Source organism: Panthera onca, chromosome E1 (genome assembly GCF_046562875.1).
Source record: "Panthera onca isolate mPanOnc1 chromosome E1, mPanOnc1 haplotype 2, whole genome shotgun sequence".
Lineage (NCBI taxonomy): Eukaryota > Metazoa > Chordata > Mammalia > Carnivora > Felidae > Panthera > Panthera onca.
Window position 1 is genome coordinate 26,420,558 of NC_138352.1, and position 24,657 is coordinate 26,445,214.

The 24,657-nt window shown below is 44.3% G+C and overlaps 1 protein-coding gene across 10 annotated transcripts in view; it reads right to left on the reverse strand.

Moving 5' to 3' along the window:
- Nucleotides 1-21,215, reverse strand: part of SPECC1 (sperm antigen with calponin homology and coiled-coil domains 1) — a 283,584-nt gene extending 262,369 nt beyond the window's left edge. For 6 of the 10 annotated variants that reach the window (XM_078437666.2, XM_078437665.2, XM_078437669.2 and 3 more), the window contains exons 1-3: nt 9,051-9,145; nt 7,762-7,987; nt 1,203-1,329 (exon numbers count right to left, since the gene is read on the reverse strand). The gene's annotated coding sequence lies outside the window, so the exon portion shown is untranslated. Of the gene's footprint in view, nt 1-1,202; nt 1,330-7,761; nt 7,988-9,050; nt 9,151-21,115 lie in introns of those variants that run through there. The other 4 variants (XM_078437679.2, XM_078437673.2, XM_078437671.2 and 1 more) reach the window with 4 other exon arrangements.
- Between the last annotated feature and the right edge of the window lie 3,442 nt (nt 21,216-24,657).

The window sequence follows — 24,657 nt, forward strand, 5'->3', positions numbered from 1 at the left end:
GACAGAGTCCTTCCTTGCCTCTTCCACCTTCTTGTGGTTCCCAGTTATCATATGTGTTCCTTGGCTTGTACTTGCGTCTCTGCCTCGGTCTTCGCATGCCTTCTGCCTTCTTCCTTTTGTGTGTCTCTGCATATACTCTTCCCTTATTACAATGACACTAGTCATTGCATTTAGGGCCCTCAATCCAGAATGATTTCATCTCAAGATCTTCAACTAGTCAACTCACTGAAATGTTACATGAAAAAGCACTCAATGCAAAAGGAAGCAGTGAAAGGAGTAACAAAGGAACAAAAGAAGATGAGATATAGAAAACAAAAAGTAAAATGGCAGACGTAAATCCAGCTATTACAATAACAATATTAAGTGTGAATGGATTAAACATGGCAATAAAAGGGAAGATACTGTCAGACTGGATAAATAAAATACATGATCCAACTACATGCTATCTTCAGGAAATACACTTTAGATACAAAGATACAAATGGATTGGAATAAATGGATAAAAAATATATATCATGCAAACAACAACCACAAGAAAGTTTGGGTATCTATGCTAATATCAGATGAATACTCTGGTTTCTCTTCAGATCGTATAAATCCTTCGCCTTTTATTAATATCAGATGAAATAGACATGAAATAAAAATGTTACTAGATATAAAGACATAATAAGAGAGTCAATTCATCAGAAGACATAACAATTATATATGCACTTAATAATGGAGCACCAATATACATGAATCAAGAAGTTACAGAAATGAAGGGAGAAACAGACAGTTCAATGACAGTAGCTAAAGACTTCAATATCCACTTTTAATAATAGACAAAACTAGGCAGAATCTCAACAAGGAAATAGATCTGAAAAACACTCTGAACCAATTAGAACAGTAGATCTATAGAATGCTCAACCCAAGACAGTGGAATATACATTCTGCTCAAGTGCACATAGAACATTCTCAAAGACACACCGTGTGCTAGGCCATAAAACAAACCTCAATAAATTTAAAAGGACAAAAATATTCCAAAAATGTTGTCTAACCAAAATGGAATGTAGTCAGAAACCAAGAGCAGAAAAAATATTTGGGAAACTCACAAATACATAAAAATTAAACAACATACTCCTAAATAACCAACGGGTCAGAAAAGAAATCAAAAGAGAAATCAGAAAATACTTTGATATGAATGAAAATGAAGAATTAACATACCAAAACGTATGGGATGCCACGATAGCAGTGCTGAGAGGGAAACCGACAGCTGCAAGTATCTATGTTAATGTTCGAAGGCAGGGAAGAGACAAGTAAGTATCTCCCAAACTGAGTAGGCATTTTGAGACTGGAAAACAAAAAAGACAACCCCATACAGTTTAGAGAGTTTTATTCAGGGTAATTAACTGACAGGAGGGATTGGGCAGACAATGATCCAATCAGCTGTGCAGCTATTCTCTGCAAAGTCCTGACCTTCATCTACAGATTTTATAGAATGAGGGGGTGTACAGAAGGGTGCTGTAGTGAGATCAAAGGGTTCCCATGCATTTCAAAGGGTTTGCATGCACCTAATTGACATCTAACATTTAATTAGGCCTCGTGGCACCACCTATGCCTCAGGAAGGGAAGAGACTATTTTATCTTTTTACCAAACTTGAGGAGGGACAAAGCAAGCCACCCCCATCCCAGCCTTGGCGGGCATTTCTAAGGTATGTCTATTAATCTCCAAGAGAACATGTAGCTCCAAGAGAGGTCATTGAGTGAACATGAACAAGACAGAGGGCCAAAGATGGAGTCGGTATTGCCAGCATGCCTACAGTTAAAAGGAAAGATCTCAGATCAATAACTTAGTCTTTCACCTTAAAACACTAAAAAAAGAAGAGTAAACTAAACCTAATGCACACAGAAGGAAGTAAATAATAGGTTAGAGCAAAAAATAATGAAATAGAGAACAGAAAAACAATAGAGAAGATAAGTAAAACTGGAAACGCTTCTTTTAAAAGACCAAGAAAATTGACAAGTCTTTAGTTAGACTGATCAAGAAAAAATGAGAGACAATTCAAATTACTAGAATCAAAAATGAAAGAAGGGGTATTACCAACAACCTTACAGAAATAAAAAGGATTATGAAGGAATACTATGAACAAATGTATGCCAACAAATTAGATAAGTGAAATGGAAAAATTCCTAGAAAGACACCATACCAAAACTGACTCAAGAATAAATAAACAATGTGAACAGAGCTATGACAAGTGAAAAGATCGAATTGGTAATGAAAAATTGTCCACAGAGAAAAGCTAGGCCCATATTTCACTGCTGAATTGTACTAAACAAGAATTTTAAATATCAATTCTTCACAAACTGTTCCAAAAAAAAAATAGAAGAAAAAGCAACACTTCCCCTCATCTTATGAGACCAGTATTATCCTAATACCAAAATCAGATAAAGACGTCACAAAAAACTACAGATCCGTAGCTCTTCTGAATATGGATATATAAAAATCCTTAAGAAAATATTAGCAAACCAATTCTAGCAACATTTAAAAAAAAATGTATACCATTGACCAAGTGGATTTATCCCAGGAATTCAAGTTGGTTGAACATCGAAAACTCAATTAATCATTTCAATAGAATATATATATATTTTTTTATTATTTTTTTTTTTAACGTTTATTTATTTTTGAGACGGAGAGAGACAGAGCATGAACAGGGGAGGGGCAGAGAGAGAGGGAGACACAGAATCAGAAGCAGGCTCCAGGCTCTGAGCCATCAGCCCAGAGCCCGACGCGGGGCTCGAACTCACGGACCGCGAGATCATGACCTGAGCTGAAGTCGGACGCTTAACCGACTGAGCCACCCAGGCGCCCAATAGAATATATTTTAAAATCAGATGATCATCTCAATAGACATAGGAAAAAAGCATTTACAAAATCCAAACTCTTTCCTGATAAAAACACTCAACAAACTAGAGAGGAACTTCCTCAACCTGCTAACAATCATCTTCTAAAAACCCACAGCCTACATCATCCTTAATTGTGAAAGACTGGATGCACCCTCCCCTCCCCCCCCCCCCCCCCCCCCCCGGATCAGGAATAAGACAAAGATGTCTTCTCTGCCACTTCTATTCAACATAGTACTGGAGCTTCTGGTCAGGGCATTTAGGCAAGAAAAAACACCCAGATTGGAAAAGAAGAAGTACAATTACTTATATTCAGAGATTTACATGATCCTGTATTTAGAAAATCTTAAGTAAAAGGGGTGCCTGGGTGCTTCAGTTTGTTAAGCTTCCAACTTCAGCTCAGGTCATGATCTCACGGTTCGTGAGTTTGAGCTCCGCATCAGGCTCTGTGCTGACAGCTCAGAGCCTGGAGCCTGCTTCAGATTCTGTGTCTCCCTCTCTCTCTCTCTCTCTCTCTCACTGCCCTTCCTCCACTCATGCTCGCTCTCTCTCTCTCTCTCTCAAAAAGTAGATAAACATTACAAACAAATTTTTTAAAAAAAATAAAATCTTAAATAAAACACACACACACACACACACACACACACACACACAAAAGGGGCACCTGGGTAGTTCAATCAGTTAAGAGTCTCATGCTCTACTGACTGAGCTAGCCGAGAAGTTTAGCCCAGTCAGTTAAGTGTCCAACTCTTGATTTCAGCTCAGGTCATAATCACATGGTTCATGAGTCCAAGCCCCTCATCAGGCTCTGTGCTGACAGTGCAGAGGTTGCTTGGGATTCTCTGTCTCCCTCTCTCTCTCTCTCCCCCTCTCCCATGCATGTGCATGCACACATGCCCCCCCCCCCCAAAAATAAATAAACATTTAAAAAATAATTTTTTCCAAAAGCACAACAAAAATAAAGATAAATTAGACTACACCACAATTAAAAACTTCTCTGCTTACAAGAACACCATCAAAAAAGTGAAAAGACACCTACAGGATGGAAGAAACTACTTGTAAATCAGATACCGATAAGGGTTTCATATCCAGAATATATAAACAGCTCCAACAACAACAACAACAAAGAACAACTCAATTTTAAAATGAGCAAAGGACTTGAATATCTTTCTCTAAAAAGATATATAAATGGCCAAACATGACATGAAGAGATGCTCAATGTGTATCACAGAAATATAAACCAAAACCGCAATGAGATGAGACTCCACACCCACTAGGCTAGAATTAAAAAGTCAGAAAATAACAAACGTTGACAAGGATGTGGAAAAATCAAAACCCTCATTCACAGCTGGTGAGAATGTAAAATGATGCAGCCACTTCTTAAAACAGTCTCGCGGCTCCTCAAATGATGAAACATAGACTTATCACATGACCCAGCAATTGTCCTCCTAGGTATGTACATGCCTGCCCCCAAAGAAAACATATGTCCACATAGGAACTTGTAAAGGGGTATTTATAGCAGCATTATTTACAATAGCAAAGGCGGTAACAACTCGAACGCACGTCAAATGACAAATGGAGAAACAACATGTGGTATATCCATACACTAGAATACTACCTGCCCATAAAAAGGAATGCCATACTGCTTCATGCTACAACATGGATGACCGTTGAAGACATTATGCCAAGTGAAAGAAGTCAGTGACAAAAGACAATTGTAGGATTCCTTTCGATTTAAGGGGAAACGCAAGTACAATGAGGAAGACTTTGTGTATCACAGGGTGGGACCTGCAGAGAATGGGAAACAGTCGGCATAGGCTCTGAGAAGCCTGGGTCTGACCTCCCCCACCCGGGGGACACACAGAACAGTGCGGTTGCTGGTCTCTAGGGAGGGAATGGTGCTTCGCTGGTGAAAGTATGAAGAAGCCAGAGAACTGAATTTGGGAAGAAACCACCCCTGTCACAACAAGAAACACCACCAAGAAACCACCCCGTCACAAATTGCACCCGTAGTCAATCCTGACAGCGGCTAACTACGCATCCTCCACCAAGAGAAAACAAAACAAAATAAGCTTTGATTACCATCCTTGCTCCTTGGACTCTACGCTGAGAGAAATAGCACAGAGCGTCTAGTTCAAGGCCAATCCTGCTCCTACCTTCTCCATCCTTCCCTCCACTTGAGCTCCTTCATCTCCTTTCTATTCATTCCTTTCCATTCTGGCTGATCCAGTCCAGTCCTTCAGAATCCTTTTTTTTTTTTTTTTTAGAGAAAGAGAGAGCGATTGAGAGCTTTCAAGAGTGGGGAAGAAGGGCAGAGGGAGAGAGAGAGAGAGAGAGAGAGAGAGAGAGAGAGAGAGAGAGAACCTTAAGCAGGCTCCATGCTCATCATGGAGCCCAACGCGGGATTTGATCCCATGATCTTGAGATCATTACCTGAGCCAAAATCAAGAGTCGGTGGCTCAACCAACCGAGCGACTAAGGCACCTCCAGAATCCTCTTCTTGTTCCTACTTTTAAAGGCTGGAGTTTCCCAGGAGTCTAACCTTGGTTCTCTTCTCCATCCTACTTCTTCCCAGGCAATCTCACCCACTCTCATGGTTTTAACTTCCAAGAACAGACTTGTCTTCCCAAATCTGTATCTACCTTACACTAGAGACCTACATTTCCAGCTGCAGAATAGACACATCCACCACATCCACATGGATGCCACACTTAAAATGGATCATTTCCTCCAGACCCTGTCTTAGTTTGGGTTCTCCCAAATCTACCCCTTTAAGGTAAGGGTTTGAGAACAAACTGATTATTTGGGAGGTGATACCAGAAAACTCAGGCAGAGGAGCAAGATGGCAAAGAAACGAATGAAAGTGTGCTTCATCAAGCAAGTTACCAGTGTGGGTACCTAAAGCTTAATCCCACTGAGGAACTCTGGGAACCAGCATATAAAATACCCACATCATCACTCTACCACTGGAGAAGAAAGGAGCCGGGGTAGTCCTACACCAACTCCATTATCCTTGGTTGAAGGCTTCTGGGGAGTTGGAAGGGTGTTGATTCCCTGGCACTTTTACTCTGCTGTTCTGGGTTGCAACATGGGCACCAGAAAATCGTCAGCCAAAGAAACGCGGGTGCTAACAATGGGAAGTCAGGCCAGTGTTCACAGAAGTGGTGAGGGGAAGGGAATATGAGCAGCGTACCCACATTTCTGCTACCCATTCAAACCCGGAGCTCCTCCTGGATCCCCTCTTGTGGTTGGTATCACCCAGCCCAGAGAAACATGGTGTCAAAACCAGCTCTTCTCAGGGGCGCCTGGGTGGCTCAGTCGGTTAAGCGGCCGACTTCAGCTCGGGTCATGATCTCGCGGTCCGTGGGTTCGAGCCCCGCGTCGGGCTCTGTGCTGACAGCTCAGAGCCTGGAGCCTGTTTCAGATTCTGTGTCTCCCTCTCTCTGACCCTCCCCCGTTCATGCTCTGTCTCTCTCTGTCTCAAAAATAAATAAAAACGTTAAAAAAATTTTAAAAAAAAAGCCAGCTCTTCTCTCTCTTTCACCCCTCCACCCAGGACCCTGAAGATTCTACACCCTGAGTGGTACGTCCTCTTCTTTCTTGGCATCCCCACTGCCAAAGCCTTGGTGTCTAACTGGATTTCCTACACTCTGCCTCCTCCTTCTCTCATCTACCCACTAAAAAAATTGCTAGCATGAACGTTCTAAAATGCAAATCCATTTACACACCATGTTAAAAATACTTCAATGCTTATATAAGGTAGCTGGAATAATCAAACTCGTAGAGACAAGTGAGCAGAAAGATGGATGCCAGGGGGCCTGGGGAGAGGGAATGGGGAGTTATTGTTGAAAGCGGGACAGAGTTTCAGTCTGGGAGGACAGAAAAGTTCTGGAGATGGGTGATGGAGGTAGTTGTATGACAACATAAACGTCCTTAATGCCGCTGAACTGCACACTGAAAATGGTTAAGATGGTAAATGTTATGTACACTTTACCACAATAAAAAAAAAAAATGTGAATCCTTCCTTGGCTCCCACTGCCTACAGAATAAAGCCCCAGCATCTTCACATGACACATCAGTCTCCGTTCTCTAGTCCTTGCCTGTCCCTCCAGCCTCATCTCCTACCATCCCGGCTTTGAGCTTCACCTCCCAGCATTTCCAACTACTCGTGGTTTCCAGAATACATCTTGCGTTTCCACGACTGTTTCCCACTGCACTTTCTGGTTTCTCTTCCCAGAGTATCACTCACGCCCCTGACTACGAGCAACTTCTCTTCATTCCTCACAACTCATCCGTGCATCTGTTCAATAATTATTCACTGGGTCTGGGACCCCCACCTTAGGAAACAGCAGTGGGAAAAGCAGGGTGGGAACAAGTGATTTCAAGTGAGAGTGTGTGCAAGGTCCTTGAGAAGCATCTAAGAAGGGGGTCTCGCCTCAGGTGGGAAAGTCAATCTCCACATGTGAGGGACCCTCTGATAGGGTTACCCCCTCTCCTTGATGCTGCTTCTGAGCCTTGTACGTTCTTCTAATTTCTGCCCGTGCCACATTGTTTATAATCATTTTATAAAGCTTCTGTATTAGTCATGATTCTCTAGGCCGCAAGTGACATTAAACCAATCTGAACTAGCTTTACCAAAAAAAGAGGGAGGAATTATCAGCTTCTATGAATAAACCACGGGAAGTACCGAGGTAGACGTGGTCTATGGAACAAGCGAATCTGGGACCACCCACTCGCCAGGCCTTTCTGTGTGTTACCTTCATTCTCTCAGTGGGAGTCACAGATTCAGGCAGCATGAGATTCACTTAATTAATTAATTTCACAAATATCACAGCCTATCAATTCTGAGACACACATTATAATATCCCCGAAATCAGCATACCTCTTACGGTTGCCATTGGCCGTCAGCGCCGAGGTCTGGATGTGCGCAAAATCAGGCAGTTAAAGAAGCAGCTCACCAGAAAGCATGGTGACTTGGTTTGCATCCCAGGTGGCCTCACGGATAACTGCAATCCTATAATATTTCACTCTACAAACCAAGCAAGGGTGTTCAAAGAAGGGATGTGAGTCCTGGTTGCTTAATCGACACCTTCCAGTGACACCTGCAGCTAAGATCGAGGACGTTGTCAGCATCAAATTTGCAGCATGGGTATCACAAGCTCAAAAGGAAATCCTGGAGAAAACTGAGGAATGCTTTTACAACCAACACATTACCAGTGTTCCTGATGGAAGAGGGGATGTTAACTGTGAAAAAAATCACAGACACAAATGACTTGAATGACTTGGAACGAAAAAGCGATTCAAAAGGGAAAATCTAGGGGCGCCTGGGTGGCTCAGTTGGTTAAGGGTCCGACTCTTGATTTTGGCTCAGGTCACAGTCTCATGGTTTGTGAGATCAAGCCCCGCATCGGGTTCTGTACTGACAGTGCAGAGCCTGCTTGGGATTCTCTCTCCCTCTTTCTCTACCCCTCCCCCCCCCAAAATAAATAAGCTTAAAAAAACAGAAAATCTGAATGTAAGGAAGTTTTGGAAATACCTCAACCAATTTATTTTGCTTATATTTTTCTTTTTGCATATGTATGAGAACGGAATATGACATACATTGATGTCTAAATAACTGTAAAAGATCTCTCAATAAGTCTAAAATAAAAAAATTGTGCAGGGGTGCCCAGGTTGCTTAGTCGGTGAAGCATCTGACTTCGGCTCAGGTCATGATCTCAAAGCTTGTGAGTTCGAGCCCCACGTCGGGGTCTGTGCTGACACCTCAGAGCCTGGAGCCTGCTTTGGATGCTGTGTCTCGCTCTCTCTCTGCTCCTTGCCTGCTCGCACTCTGTCTCTGTTTCTCTCTCTCTCTCTTTCAAAAATAAACAATAAAACATTTAAAAAATTTAATGTACATAATAAAAAGCATTGCATTATAGTTTCATTGACTGTTTTTTTTTTCTTTTTTAGTGGAACACAAAATAATTGTTTTAAAATTTCTAGCATCTTAGATTTTATGAAGTTGTGTTTATTGGGCACTTACTATGCACTGGAGACATACATTGAACAAAACAAGGACCAAGCTCCCGTGGAGCTCGTGCACCCTTCTAACTCCAACCTCTTGCTTTACTGGGCTCCATTTTGAACTATGCAAGGAAAAGTGATCAGCCCGATATGGATGACAGTTACCCTTGGAAAAATCTTCGTGAACAGGGAGTATGAAGTTCTATGGTTGTTTCAATCTGGGTCACGGCCAGTCCCCGCACCCAAAGCGAAGTGTACTTCCAGAAAAAGGAAGAAAGGAGCCTTGAACAGAAAAAAAAAAAAAAAAAATCAGAGATGTTTTAATGTCCATTTGTCCTATAAGACACAGGAGTAGGGCTCTTGTCTTTAGCGGGCAGGGTCCAATCAAGAAAACGGCATTCAAAAGAGGCAGTTCAGTAAGAGGGAATTTAATACAGGGAGTAGTTACAAGGTTTGGGGAAGGGCTAAACAGCCAAATGGGACGGCGGGGTGGTGAGCCAAGCCAGAGATCGGCAAGAGTGGGACGTGCCCAGCACACTTAAGGCTAGAGGGAAAAGGAAGAAGGTGGTATCACCAGAGGCCAGCGTCACTCGGCCGGAGCTGGGACCAAGCAGAAGATGGGGAAGAAATCCCCTGGCTTCTCCCTTCCCCTCACCTTCCAATCTTCCACCAGTGTCTTTCACTAGCCACCCCTAGCCAGTGGCATCTGGGCAAAGGAGCCCGCAAAATGAAGTTGGCAGGATCGGTGCCCATCTCTGTATTGAACACAGGACCTAAGTGCCTAGCACAGGACCCGGTTGCTACAGAAGGAAATCAACTCAGTACTAACAGAAACGGAGAATGGCCACCGAAACACGAGGGTAGAGATACGGATAGAGCGTTACTGCATTAGAGAGAAGAGGGTAACTTCCTCCACACAGGGTACCCGAGAGAGGGCTCACAAGAAAACGTGATGAATGAAAAAGGATACAAAAAACGGGCAAGGGTTTGCCAGAGGAAGAGAAGGGGCGACAGTCAGCCAGGCCGGGAAGACCGCACACGCTGAAGGCAGGGCAAACGAAAGCATTGCAAGAACGACCAGATGCAAACTCCAATCCTATGAAGCGCTCTTTCCGTACCTCTCTGTGCGATTACATAGCTTTCCCCTTTCATTATTTACACAATGGGTGACACTAACATATGTCCTTACATCGAACCATTCTTGAATTCCTGGAGTGAAAACTATTCGGCCAAAATGTATTACTCGTTTGATTCTGCTGCATTCATTTTGCCATTTCACTCGGGATACGTGCATAGATACCACAGGTAAGCTTTGGTCCGTACTTGGCTTTTGCTGGGCTCCCACTGTTCTCTATCAGGGCTACCTTAATTTTGTGAAATTATTTGGAGAACTTTCTATCTTTTCCTAGTTTCTGGCATATTTTAATAGCCGTGATATCGCCACCATCAACCTTGGGTTATTTAAGCATTGGTGATTCTGCCTGTGGGTTTGGGACTCAATCTCTTCCTTGTCACTCCTGCCACCCACTTTTTGGCCGCTTGCCACCCAAGCTACCGCTGTCCCGACTCCCCCCTTCCCTGCACCACAAAACCCTGATCTTTACCCCCCAGCTATAGTGAGTGAAACCCTCAAGGCCCTTGCCCCATCCCACCTAACTCTTCTTCCCCCTTTATTTTAGATCTCTCCTTCTTACAGAAAGTCTTGTCTGATATGCTTCATCCTAAGCCCCAGTGCCCGATTCTGTGCTCACCTGGTCTTGGCCTGTTATCTTCTCTTTTTTTTAATATTTTTATTTTTTCATTTGAGAGAGAAAGAGAGAGAGCACGAGCAGGAGAGGGGCTGAGGGAGAGGGAAAGGGTGTGGGGGGGGGGGAGAGAAAGAGAGAACCCCAAGCAGACTCCATGCTCAGCATAGAGCCCAACGCAGGGCTCAATCCCACAATCCTGGGATCATGACCCGAGCCGAAATCAAGAGTCAGATGCTCAAAGGACTGAGCCACCCAGGCGCCCCAGAACACTGGCCTGTTCTCTTCCTGGGTAATTGCTCATTTGTCTCCATACTTAAAGACTGATTTGTACCTTGTCCTTCATTATAATCTTAGCACTGGCACACAGTAGGTGCTCACTGTGCAGCAATTAGGTGAATGCTATAAACTCGCACCTCAGAAACAAGAGAAGAGAGGAATAATTGAGTTGGCAAACTACAGCTTGTGGCCAAATGAATGGAGCCCATCCCCTGTTGGCAATGTCTTTGGGCTATAAGGGCAGAGTTGAGTTGTTATGAGAGAGACCGTATGACCCTGGAAATCCTAAAATATTCACTATCTGGCTCTTCACAGAAAGTTTGCAGACGCTTGGTTTAGAGCTCCCGCTTCCACGAAGGCCTCTTTGTGCATCCAAATAAATGACAGTGCAGAAAGAGTTGGAAAGAATGAGTTATTGCTGCTGAAGGACGGTGGGGACATTAAGTCTGACGCCCATTCGATGTCATGAGCTGCTGTGCTCGCAACTCTGAGTCCACTTGACCCCACAACCACGTTCATCTAACATCTTCGTGAATATCAACGCCAGATTATTTATTTACAAGGTGTGGCTTCACATACAACAGGGCTGGTCATAAACCCAAACGACTCCAGGGACCAGGAGGTCAAGAGAACGAGTGAAGCCACCCGGGTTGGGGAGAGCTTGTGGCATGAAGGAGGAACCACCATTCGGCTGCTTTAGCCGACAAGGAAATAGGATTTATTCAACAGAGGCTAGGGCTATGGATTTTTAGGTGAAATGTCTTCTTTTTTTTAAGTTTGCTTATTTTTGAGAGAGAGAGAGAAGGAGAGGGAGAGTGAGCAGGGGAGGGGCAGAGAGAGAGGAGGATAGAGGATCTAAAACAGCAAAGAGCCCAATGCGGGGCTTGAACTCACAAACCTAGAGATCAGGACCTGAGCCGAAGTCAGACGCTTAACCAACTGAGGCACCCAGGCGCCCCAGAAATGTCTCAATTATTAAAGTTCTGTCAGTCAACATATCAAGAGGCAAAGCTAAAATCCTGTGCACTGCTGGGGAAGGGTGGATGGTGCAGACACGTTGAAGACTGACCTGGCCGTACTTGGTTCTATGAAGCACAGGTGCACGCTGTGACCAGGAAACTCTGCTCCTGAGTCTAAATCCCAAAGAGATTCTTACACAGACCATCTGGGGGGTGGGGGGGGGGGGACATGAACCAACAAATGCAGAAACAAGTAAACACAACAAGGGAGGGGCTTGCATAGATCAATGATGATAAAGTGCCAAGAAGGTAAATATGATTAATTATTCCCCACACCTGAGGTCTGAAAACACGGGGAGAAGGAAGAAACAGATCTACAACCAGATATGTTACGTGGGGTTACGTAGACAAAAAAATGGTTTGGGAATCTAAGCCCCCCACGCAGGTTCAATGACCTCAAAACACCTTTCGAACCAAAAATCTTTGAGTATACCATCTGCTGCTTGGGGAGACAGAACTCAGACAGACAATCCGGGCAGTTAATGTCAGCTTGGTGTTTTACATCACTGTCCTCCTCACAGAACAAAAATCAGCCACGTGCTAAGCAGGGGACAGAATAAAGAGGACACGGCTTCCTACTCCCCTGTAGCCATTCCTTCAGCAAGCATTAATAGGCACCAACTGTGAGCATTTCACCCTACTAGGGAGGCACAACTAACATAACTAAGTAGGCGTTGCTGTTCGGTGCTCGGGGAATTCTCGATCTTGTGGGAGATTAAACTCAGGCCCAAAGGGTGAAGCAACGAAACCATCTAATGCAACCACAAAGGAGAAGTAAGTGAGAAAATGCTCCACGAGCAGAGCCGTGGCCGGAGTTTGGGGACCAGAGCCTGACGCAGACTGGGGTGATCAGAATGGTCTGTGGAGAAGGTGTCTATTATGAGCTGCAGATTGCTACATTCGATGATAAGCCACCTGTCATCTTTTTTTTTTTTAAAGTTTTATTTATTTTTGAGAGAGACAGAGACAGAGCACAAGCAGAAGAGGAACAGAATCGGAAGCAGGCTCCAGGCTCTGAGCTGTCGGCACAGAGCCCGACGCGGGGCTCAAACTCACGAACCGTGAGATCATGACCTGAGCCGAAGTCGGGCGCTCAACCGACTGAGCCACCCAGGCACCTGGGAGATTCCAACTGCTTGTGAGGTTAGCCTTTGGCTGACATGGGGAACTTAGATTTGGGAAGTTCCCAAATTAGATATAGGATCTAAATTAGATTTAGATCTAATTTGTTAGATTAGGAACAAATGTTCCTAACATTTGTAGAACTGGTAAGAGAGGCTCTCTGAGCCTAAAGTGTTTGCACAAACACTGTGGTTGATCCTGAACACCTGCCTTCCTGCCGGGAGTCTGAAGTTTTGGAATATGCTAGGCAGAGGGCGCCTACATGATCAGCCCCCTGTAAAACCCATGAGTCTCTCTGAGTCTCTAGTGAGCTGCCCCGGTGGACGACACTGGGGGACACATGCTGTCACGGCTCGTCGCGGAAAATTAAACACGTCCTGTGACTCTACTGGAAGAGGACTCTTGGGAGCCAGTGTCCTTGGACTTGGTGCTGTGTGCCTCTTCCCTTTGATGATTTTGCTTTGTAGCCTCTCACAAAACAAATCACAGCCATGAATAAGCCAGTGTGCTGAGTCCTGTGAGACCTCCTAAGGAATCACTAAATCTCAGGGTGGTCTTGTGGACCCCAGGCCTACAAATACAATCTAAATAAAAGATAATATTGGAGATTGGACTGACGTAATGGACTAAACACACACTTCTGCCTTCCGGGTGGCCTAAAAATCCATGGAATGGCAAAAAGTATTATTTTTAAAATATTAAATTGATAAGACACCTAGACACACACAAATAAAGAAACAGTGCCACTGGCTAACTAGAACGTCTAAGAACTTTCTGAAAGGTAGAGGGTACTCAGAACGAGATTGCCTGAGCAAAGTACAGCCCCACACCTGCCGGGGAGGAGGCCGTCATGCAGCGGGAAATGATAAGGGGCTTCAGGCTCTGAATCGGCAGAGAGAAGACGGGGCAGGGATGGAATATGACAACCCGATGAACTGGGGAACTACAGTCAGATAAGCCAGGACGACGAGACCCTTCCCCACACTCACTGAGCAGCCTACAACAAATGTTCCCTCACCTGGGCTATACACTCCACTCAGCAGCACCATGCAACTCCTTGGCAATCGCCGGAGATGGCCTATGGCAAACAGGACAGGCAGGGAAATGGGAATTCTCAAACGTAAAGACGGGCACCAAAAGGAGAGTCACTGAGTTTTTGTAATGTCACAAAATGGGGACAGCAAGTCAACAGAACATATACCCAAGGAAAGAGAGTTAGTTAGTCCAGCACATAGAATATTAAGACATCTGTAGGAAGATTGGAGGGGACAGTCTGTCTGTGAAAAGGAAGCAGCTGAGAGGTGAAGATCTCTACACTGTGAAATAAAAAAGCAGGGTGAGGGGCAGAACATGGAATAACGCTATTATTTGTGCAAAAAAAAAAAAAAAAAAGGAGGGATTAAGAATCGTTTCATATATCATTGTATTTGCACAAGGAGACCTTGGAGGACATATACAAAACTAATAACGGGGCTACCTGCTTGTGGGGTGAGGGAGAACTAGGCAGACGGGGGAAAGGGATGGTGGGAGACCTTTCATGCATATCTTTTTAATACAGTATGATTTTTATATTTTTTTAGATGTTTTATTTATTTTTGAGAGAGAGAGACAGAGACAGAGTGTGAGCGGGGAAGGGGCAGAGAGAGGGAGACAGAGAAGTCGAAGCAGGCTCCAGGCTCTGAGAAGTCAGCACAGAGTCCGACACAAGGCTCGAACCCGTGAACTGTGAGATCGGGACTTGAGCTGAAGTTGGACGCTTAACCGACTGAGCCACCCAGGCACCCCACACACAGTATGATTTTTGAACACTGAATATCTTTTCTATTCTAAAAACTAAATTTTACCAAGTAGAGACCTTGAAAGTTAAATAAATGACAATCAACATGGAAAACACTCAACAGATGGACAGTTGACTGGACAAAGCCAAACACTAGATTTGTGAGTGGGAAAATCCAAGCCAAGGAATCTCCCAAAATGCAGCCCATAAAGATAAGGAGGCAGATCATTTGAGAAGAAAGTGAAAGATGAAAGAAAAAGTTGAAAAGATGAAAGTGAAACATGAAAGATGAATTGAGAGATTCTGATACCCATTTAATAGTAATTCCAGAAAAAGAAAATAAAAGACAATGGAGGCAAGGAAATACCCAAAGAGAAACTTCCCCCGTGCCACAGAAATGCGTTAATCTATGGAAAGAAAGGGGCCACTAAGCACTGAGCAGAAAGAACAAAAGAGAACTATCCCCCTGGACAAATAGTAAAATGTTCCAACACCAAGAAAAAAGAAAAAATGGTTAAGCTTCAGAGAAAATAAACAGGTTAACTACAGAGAAATGGAAATCACACTGTAGAAACTTCTCATCCACGACACTAGTTACCAGCAGATAATGAAGAATTACCTTCAAAATGCAGAGGTTTTAACCTGGAATCCTATCCTCAGCCGAGAGTACTCAGGCAGAAAAGCAAAATAAAAAATACTTTACACGTGCAAAGGCTCAGAAAGTTTACCACCCACAAAATCTCAGGTGGAAAAACAAAGTTACTTGAGGATTCACTTAAGGAATAATGAATCCACAAAGTAGAAAAACAGGAGATGAAAGACCAATGAAGAGCAAATAATTGGCAAAACTTATCAATGATGAGTAAATAATCAGTAAAACATGGCTGTTTATGCATAATGTAAAAAAAAAAACAAATTCCATATGATCTTAATACGAGGCAGAATTAAAATCAGGTTAAGGTTCACTCTTGCTTTACTCACGAAGGGTTCATATATACAGATTAGCTTTAAACACCAAGGGAAAAAAATGTTTAGATATGTGTGAAAATTTAAGGGTAGCAAAAGAGCTCGATTTCATTTATCATAAGGGAAATACGAATTAAAACCACAATGGGATACCCACCAGGATGACTAAAATCTAAAAGACGGAAATTACCAAGAGACGGCAGCTACCATGTATGTTTCTCAGGTACATAACTTAGAAACTGTCAATATTTACTCAAACCCTAGGCATGTGCTATGACCAAGCAATTCTCCTCCTGGATGTACACACTCAACAGACACGCATACATTCATTCAACAAATGACATGTGCTAGAATGTTCACAGCAGCGCTATTCACCGTATCCCCAAACTGCAAACAACCCAACTGTCAATCACGTAAAATGGGTTTCTACATCGTGGATACACACATGATGGGATACATACAGCAAGGAGAACGGACAAACCACAACTACACTCAGGACTACAGACAAATCACACAACTGTAAGGTTGATGGCAAGAAGCTGGATATAAAAGGGCACATACTATATGATTCTATTGATGTAAAGTATGAGAATAGCTAAAACGAATCTACTGTGTTAGAAATCAAGATAGTGGGGGCACCTGGGTGGCTCAGTCAGCTGGATGTCCAGCTTCGGCTCAGGTCATGATCTCACTGCTCGTGAGTTCGAGCCCCACGTGGGGCTCTGTGCTGACAGCTTGGAGCCTACAGCCTGCTACAGATTCTGTCCTCATCTCTCTGCCCTTCCCCTGCTCTCTCTCTCTCTCTCTCTCTCTCTCTCTCCCTCAAATACAAAAAATAAAAAACATTTAAAAAATAAAAAGAAATCAAGATAGTGGTTATCCCTGGGGGTGGGACACATGAGGGCAGATTCTGGAGTGTTGGAAAGGTTGTTTCTTGTTCTGAGTGTTGGTTATATGTGTGTTCAGCCCGTCCAAATTCATGGATCTATACACTTAATATGTGTGTACCTTTAAACATTTATGTTATACCTCCATAAAGGGTGCCTGGGTGGCTCAGTCAGTTGGGCTTCTGAGTCTTGATTTTGGCTCAGGTCATGGTCTCACAGTTCGTGAGATCGAGCCCTGTGTCGGGCTCTGCTCAGACATCGCAGAGCCTGCTTGGGATTCTCTTTCACCCTCTCTGTTTGCCCCTCCCCTGCACATGCACGAATGTGCTTTCTCTCTCAAAATAAGTAAATAAACTTTATTTAAAAAAATTAAAAAGTATCTAAAAACATAACTTCAAAAATACATGTAAATTGGGGCGCCTGGGTGGCTCAGTCGGTTAAGCGTCCGACTTCGGCTCAGGTCACGATCTCACGGTCCGTGAGTTTGAGCCCCGCATCGGGCTCTGGGCAGATGGCTCAGAGCCTGGAGCCTGTTTCTGATTCTGTATCTCCCTCTCTCTCTGCCCCTCCCCCGTTCATGCTCTGTCTCTCTCTGTCTCAAAAATAAATAAACGTTAAAAAAAAAAAATTAAAAAAAAATACATGTAAATAGATAAGCACTATTTACAGGTGGTCTGTAAGTATACATATTACAAAAACTAATAGAAATAGAACAAAAGAAACCCACTGGGAATCATAGTGGAAAACTTTAACACAACTCTCAGAATCAACAGATCAAACAGAGAAAAAGTAAGCTAAGGAGACAGAGAACATAATTTGTAATTAATAAATTGGAAATAAATCTACAATTTCATGCAGAAAAATGTCACAAAAACTGACAGCTCATTAGATTACAAACTAATTTCTGTTTTCTCATCTCCATCCTTCTTTCAGCAATATGTTAGACTAGAGATCCCAAAGCCTTCCAGCCACAAAACATCTTTAAAAACTGCTAGGGGAAAAAAAGAAAAAAACTACAACAACTTTATTTTTTTTTTAATTTTTTTTTAACGTTTATTTATTTTTGAGACAGAGAGAGACACAGCATGAATGGGGGAGGGGCAGAGAGAGAGGGAGACACAGAATCCGAAGCAGGCTCCAGGCTCTGAGCCATCAGCCCAGAGCCTGACGCGGGGCTCGAACTCACGGAGTGCGAGATCGTGACCTGAGCTGAAGTCGGATGCCTAACCGACTGAGCCATCCAGGCGCCCCAAACTACAACAACTTTAAAATCAATGGACTAGAGAAACCTAGTGAAGCCAAAATTCAAGAGTGCAGGCAAAATAAAGGCATTTTCAGATATTATAAAAACAGAATGCATCATCACTGAAGGAACTTCTAAAGAATGTACTTCAGGGAGAAGGAAAATGATTCAAAGTGATATAAGAAGGAATGGAGAGTGAATGGGGCACTTGGGTGGCTCAGTCCGTTAAGCGTCTGACTTCAGCTCAGGTCATGATCCCACACTCCGTGAGTTCGAGCCCCGCGTCAGGCACCGTGCCTGGAGCCTGCTGCAGATCCTGTGTCTCCCTCTCTCTCTGCCCCTCCCCTGCTCATGCTCTGTCTCTCTCTGTCTCAAAAATAAATTAAAAAAAAAAAAAAAAAAAAAAGACGGAATGGAGAGTGAAGAAGATAAACAGGTACAGAAGTCTAATAAATATTGACCCAGAAAATCAGTATAATAGTAACATCAGTAATAATGTCCAATTTATTTATTTTCTTTTTTTTTTTTCTGCATTTATTTATTTTTGAGAGACAGAGAGAGACAGAGCGCAAGCGGGGGAAGGGCAGAGAGAGAGAGAGGGAGACACAGAATCAGAGGCAGGCTCCAGGCTCTGAGCTGTCAGCACAGAGCCCAACACCGGGCTTGAACCCACGAACTGTGACATCATGACCTGAGCCGAAGTCGGACGCTTAACGGACTGAGCCACCCAGTCGCCCCAATAATGTCCAATTTAAAGGACTGAAGTAGTAACAGAGCTTAACAGCAAATGGGAGGTAACTGGAGTGAAAATATTAGAAGTCCTTGCCTTGTTCAGAAGGAGGACTGAAAGATTACATAAATGATCTAAGCCTTCAAATTCAAAAGGCTAGAACTTGCAAAAATAAATTCAAATTAAGTAGGAAGATTCTACTGACGTAGAAAAATAAAAGTAACAGGATTAATCATTAAATCCAGAACTGGCGCTTTGGAAAGATAATAAAATAAGCAAGGAGGAAGCAAGCCTGACCGATACAAAAAAAGAGAAAAGGCACACACACAAGAGTGTGAACAAGACGAACACACCATAAATGTGGAAGAACTATTTTCCTGCAACAGAAGACTATCTACAACATTATGCGAACACACATTAAATTCCAATAATGTTAATGATTTTCTGGGCAGATATAAAGCACTAGATTGACTTTGGAGAAATAGAAAACCTGAGGAAAATCAATGGTCGTGGAAAAAAATAGAAAAGATAGTTAAGTATTGATATCAACTTCTTAAAAAAAGATGATCACCAGCAGCCCAGGCAGCCTGCAGTCAGATTCTGCCAAACTTTAAGGAACAGATAATTCTTCTGCTCCACAGCAGAGAAAACGATGGAAAACTTCCCAACTGATTCGGTGAGGACATAATCAGCATAATTATAAACTCAGACCAAAAAAGGGGGGCAGGAGGGAAAAGTGACCGATCTCGCTTATAAATATAAATGCTAAAACTCTAATTAAATGTTAGCTTATTGAATCTATCAAACAACCCAAAAGTGCATTTTAATTTATGCCAGGATTTTAGTGACCGAAAATCTAGCAGTATAATCACCGATGTTATCAATTTTAAGAAGAAAACTACACAGTCATATCAATACGTGTGATACAAAAGCACTTGGGGGGGGGGGGTGGGATTCAACACTGACTCCTAACTTTTGAAACTCTTAGTAATTAGGCATAAATGAAAACTTACTTAATATGGTAAGAATATATTTCGTGAAGATCGCATTGGATCACTGCCCTAAAACCGAGCCCGAAACAAACTGTCCTAGCTAACCTTAATAGCCAGGACTGTGCAGACAGTGGTCAATGGAAAATAAGAAGTACAAACATTGGTAAGAGACGTCTGCTCCCTTCGAACAGATGAAGAGAGAGTATTTGCCTACAACAACCAAACAAGTCAACTGAAAAACTATTAAAACGGATAGAGTTTCGTATGAAGGCTCAGCTTCAGATCTAGCCTAAGCTGCCAAATTAAACGTGCTTGCTTTCTCAAAGGTACTACGCAAAGCTGTTATCTGTGGAGTAAGACCTTAAGGTTGACAAACTTGCTCTGTCTCTCCTCCCCCGTCTTAAACGTTGCAAAAGCTTCGTGTTTGCAACCGGATAACCAAAATCTTCTCAAACCAAAATTTGTCCTGAAGAGTTGAGTTGTGCCTCCCCTCAAAAACACGTTATCTCCTGCCTCCAGCTACCGCAGTTACTAATGGATAAGCATGTCAACCAGTCCAACATAATTCTTCCGATAGAGGGCAAGGAAGAGCACCTTCGCAGTAATTTTTTTTTTTTTTTCCCCAAGCCTTATACTGCTTATTATATAAACTTACGTGCTGAAAACTGCAGCTCGCTCAAAATAAAAATGAGATATTCAGGGTCAAACTTCCTTTAAAAAAAAGGGGGGGGGGAACCTAAAACTCATTTCATTTCAAACACATTTGGGAAGGAGGTCGTTGCTGTTGCACTCCTGGCAGGCTCCGCATCACCGGGCCACCCCTAAGCATCCAAACGGTCCCCCAGGGCTCACAGGTGCACTGCGCTGTGGCACCGCCGGCTGACCCGGGAGACGCACGGCCAGCGCCTTCCCCGGTCACCCCAGGCCAACAGGGGGATCGGAGCTCTGTGGACGCGGAGGATGGCCAAGGGTTACCCGGTCCCCGACATACACGCATCCCCCGGACAGCACCAGGAGAAAGGTGCGGGAGGCTCCGGGGGCCGGGAGAGCCCCGGCCGGGCGTGCCCACGCACCTGTCCCACCGCGGCGAGGGTTGGGGGCGCCTCTCAGGGCCGCAGTCCTCTGGGGTCACCTGGCCCTCTGTCCTGGGCTCCTACGCCAACCCCTGGGGCCCGGAAGGGAGGGGGGCGGCCCCCTGCCGCTGCCACCTGCGGCACCCGTCCCGCAGTTCCCGGGCTTGGTGGGCAGGACAGGGTAGGAGGTCCGTCCCGGGCTGGGGGCGGGACCCGCCGGGCGGTGGGGGACCGGGGCCACCGCAGCGACAACGGCAACAGCGCGTCTTCCGTCTCGGACGGACAGTCCTGCGCCCCGCTGCCTGGACCCTCGGACCCCAGGGTTCGCCCGCCCGACCCGGGAAGACGACGCAGCTGAGGCGCAAAAGAGCCGGCGACCAGCGCGGCGCCTACTCACCGGCTCCGCTCGCTCCCGCCGCGCCGCCGCAGCCCGCAGCCGCCGCGGCTCCCCGAGCTCACGGATGCTCCACGAAAGGTCCCTGGGATCCTACCCGCGCCTCCCGCAGCCGCCTCCAGGGGGCGGGCGAGAGCCGGCGCGAGGCATCCTGGGAGATGTAGTCCTGCGCCCCCTGCACATTCACCCTCGCAGCTCTCCATCCACGAACTGGTGGTGGTGTTTCTTCCCCCGTGCTTCCTCTCTGTCTCCCTCAGGGGCTCACCTCCGCTTCTAGCTAATAAGTGTGGGAACGCTCCAGTCGAGCCCTGGGCCTCCTTTCCTCGCTCTAGATCAGTGGTTCTCAAAATGTGGTGGTACCTGCACCAGCAGCTTCAGCATCGTCTGGGAACTTGGTAAAAATGACAATTCTCCATCACAGGGAGGCTATTCAGTTTTTCCTGTATTAAAATCTGGGGGTGAGGCCCAGAAATCTGCATTTTGAAAGCCCTTCGAGTGATCATAATTGCTCTCCACACCCTTGCCAAGGTACTTGCCCCTCTATCGCCCCCTTGCCAAGGTACTTAACATTACACTTGTGGCATTAGTCACCCACACACATACACCCGTATATCCTTGCGTACACTGGGGGAGACCCAGACAGTTTATGTCCCAACCCAGACCTCTCCTCTGACCCCAGACCTCTCCTCTGACCCCAGCCCTCATTGTTTCAATGTCCACCCAACATCTCCTCCAGGATGCCTCTGAGACACCTGAAATCCACCGGATCACAACAAAATTCATGATCTTTACTTCCCTCCATCTAGTTCTCCTCCATTGTGTCTATGGCCACAGGCTAAAAACTGCCCACTGCAGTTATAGACATGGAAGCCACTTGAAACCGTAGTGAAAGCTACAGGGGTGGAATGCCAAGAACCCTGAGTCATAGATGAAGGAGAGAGGAGGGAGGAATAGAGGAGGCAGGATGAATAACCAATTTCTGCAAGATGTGGTGGGGAAGGGAAGAAGAGGTACTGATGGCTGGGGATGGAAGCGTGGCTGAGGAAAGATTTTTTTAAAGACGTTTAAATATTTATGAAAAGAATCCAGTTGAGAAAGAGCTTCTGACCATACAGGAGAGGAAAGGGTTTTTCATACTGTATGATTCCTGAAAAGATTGTATATATGTGAGGGTGGAGGTGGAGTCCCAGGCACAAGCAGAAGGATGAGCCTCGACTAGTGGTTCTCAACCAGGGGGGATTTACCTCCCACCCTGACCCAGGAAAATGTGCTTATGTCTGGAGACATTTTTGATTGTGGCTAGGGGTGCTATTGGCATCTAATGGGTAGAGGCCAGGGATGCTGCTAAATATTCTGCAATGCACAGGGGCGCCTGGGTGGCTCAGTCGGTTAAGCGTCCGACTTCAGCTCAGGTCACGATCTCGCGGTCCGTGGGTTCGAGCCCCGCGTCGGGCTCTGGGCTGATGGCTCAGAGCCTGGAGCCTGCTTCTGATTCTGTGTCTCCCTCTCTCTCTGCCCCTCCCCCATTCATGCTCTGTCTCTCTCTGTCTCAAAAATAAATAAACGTTAAACAAAAATTAAAAAAAAATATTCTGCAATGCACAACTACACACACACACACACACACACACACACCCCAAAGAATGTTCCAGCCTAAAATGTCAATGATGCTGAAATTGAGAAGTCCTGGCTTGGACAGCAGCCTGTTCTGTTGTATGAGGCAGGAAGAAAGAAAGAAGAAAAAGCCAGAGTTTTCTCTGGAAAGGAAGAGAGGGAGTTGTCTATGAGGATAGATAGGTGTGGTGTGTGTGTGTGTGTATGTGTGTGTGTGTGTGTATCAAATGCTGAATCATAGGAGCTAAGCTGCATAAGAAGAGAAGTAGGAGAGGGAGAGAGCTGAATGGTGGAGAAGAAGTGGGTTCAACAGACTGGGAATCTTGATGGGGGTCTGAGATTTATTTATCTTATTGGAGTAATCGAAGAAGCAACCTGGAAAGGAATTTCCGGTAAGAGAATAGAGATGGTTGCTGATGACCAGGTCAGGATGTGAGGACAGATGGCTAATGTGGAGTGGAGGCAGGCCACCGAGTACCCTTATGTAGTTTGCACAGTGAGCAGCACAGCCCTGCTGGAGTAGTGGGGTGAATAGAGGAGGTGAGGTCATACACATGGATGTGGAAACAGCCATACACATAGCAGATCACTTTTTACATTACTATCAGTGACATCTTTGGTGAATAAGAGAGTAGAAAGATGGGGTACCTGGGTGGCTCAATTGGTTAGGCATCCAGCTTCAGCTCAGGTCATGATCTCATGGTTCATGAGTTCGAGTCCTGCATCAGGCTCTGTGCTGACAGCTCAGAGCCTAGAGCCAGCTTCAGATTCTCTGTCTCCTTCTCTCTCTGCCCCTCCCCCACTCACATTCTGTCTCTCTCTCTCAAAAATAAACGTTAAAAAATAAATAAATAAATAAATAAAATAATCTTTATAAACAAGTAAACAAATAAATAAATAAATTTTAAGAGAGGGTGGTAGAGTTCTAAAACTTCCACGGGTTAGAGTCTTTTGTTTCTGACCGGGTTTAATTAAAGTTTAGTTTTGTTTCATTGTGATCAGAGATCAGAGATCAATGTTGTCTTACTACTTTGCATCTTTTAAATACTTGAGTTTTCTTTGCGGCCTAAACTAGAGTCAATTTTTGTGAATGCTTTAAGGGCCCTAGAGAGGAATGCATATTCCGTTTTTGGCATACAGATTTTAACACATATCGATGAAATATAACTTATTAATTATGTCATGTGAACCTTCCATGTCCTTAAATGTATTTTGACCTGATATAATCTGAGAGAAGTAAATTAAAACCTTTATACTATCTGGGCGCCTGGGTGGCTCAATCAGTTGAGTGTCCAACTTCAGCTCAGGTCACCATCTCTGGGGTCGCGAGTTCGAGCCCCGCATCAGGCTTGCTGCTGTCAGCACAGAGCCCCCTTCAGGTGTTCTGTCCCCCTCTCTCTCTCTCTGCCCTCCCCCACTCATGTTCTCTCTCAAAAATAAAATAAACATTAAAAAAAAACTTTACTACTATTGCGTTTTTATTTCTCCTTATTTCTGTGGAGTCCTGCTTTGTAAATGATGATGCTATGCTATCTGTGCACAAATATCCTTATATTCTTGTGAATTGTCCCTTTAAATTATAAAATGACCTTTGTCTCATTTGATGTTTTTGACCTTTGCCCTGACTTTAACCTTGTCCGATGTTAATGACAAGCCTACTAAATTTTGTTTGCCGTCAGCCCAATACAGCTCTGCCCTTCTGTTTTCATCTTTTCTGAAGCCTTTGTATTAGGCAAATCCCTTGAATCGAACATCAAGTTTTGTTTTGTGATTTAATCTAAAAGTCTTTTTTCTTGGAATAGATGGGTTTAGCCCTATTCATGTAATGGTTATGTTGTTTTATGCTGTGTTTTCACAGCCTTTCAGGTTCTTCTCTACCCTTTTCTTATGTGCTTGGTGTTTGCTTTGCTGTGTTGGGTGTGTTTCTCCCA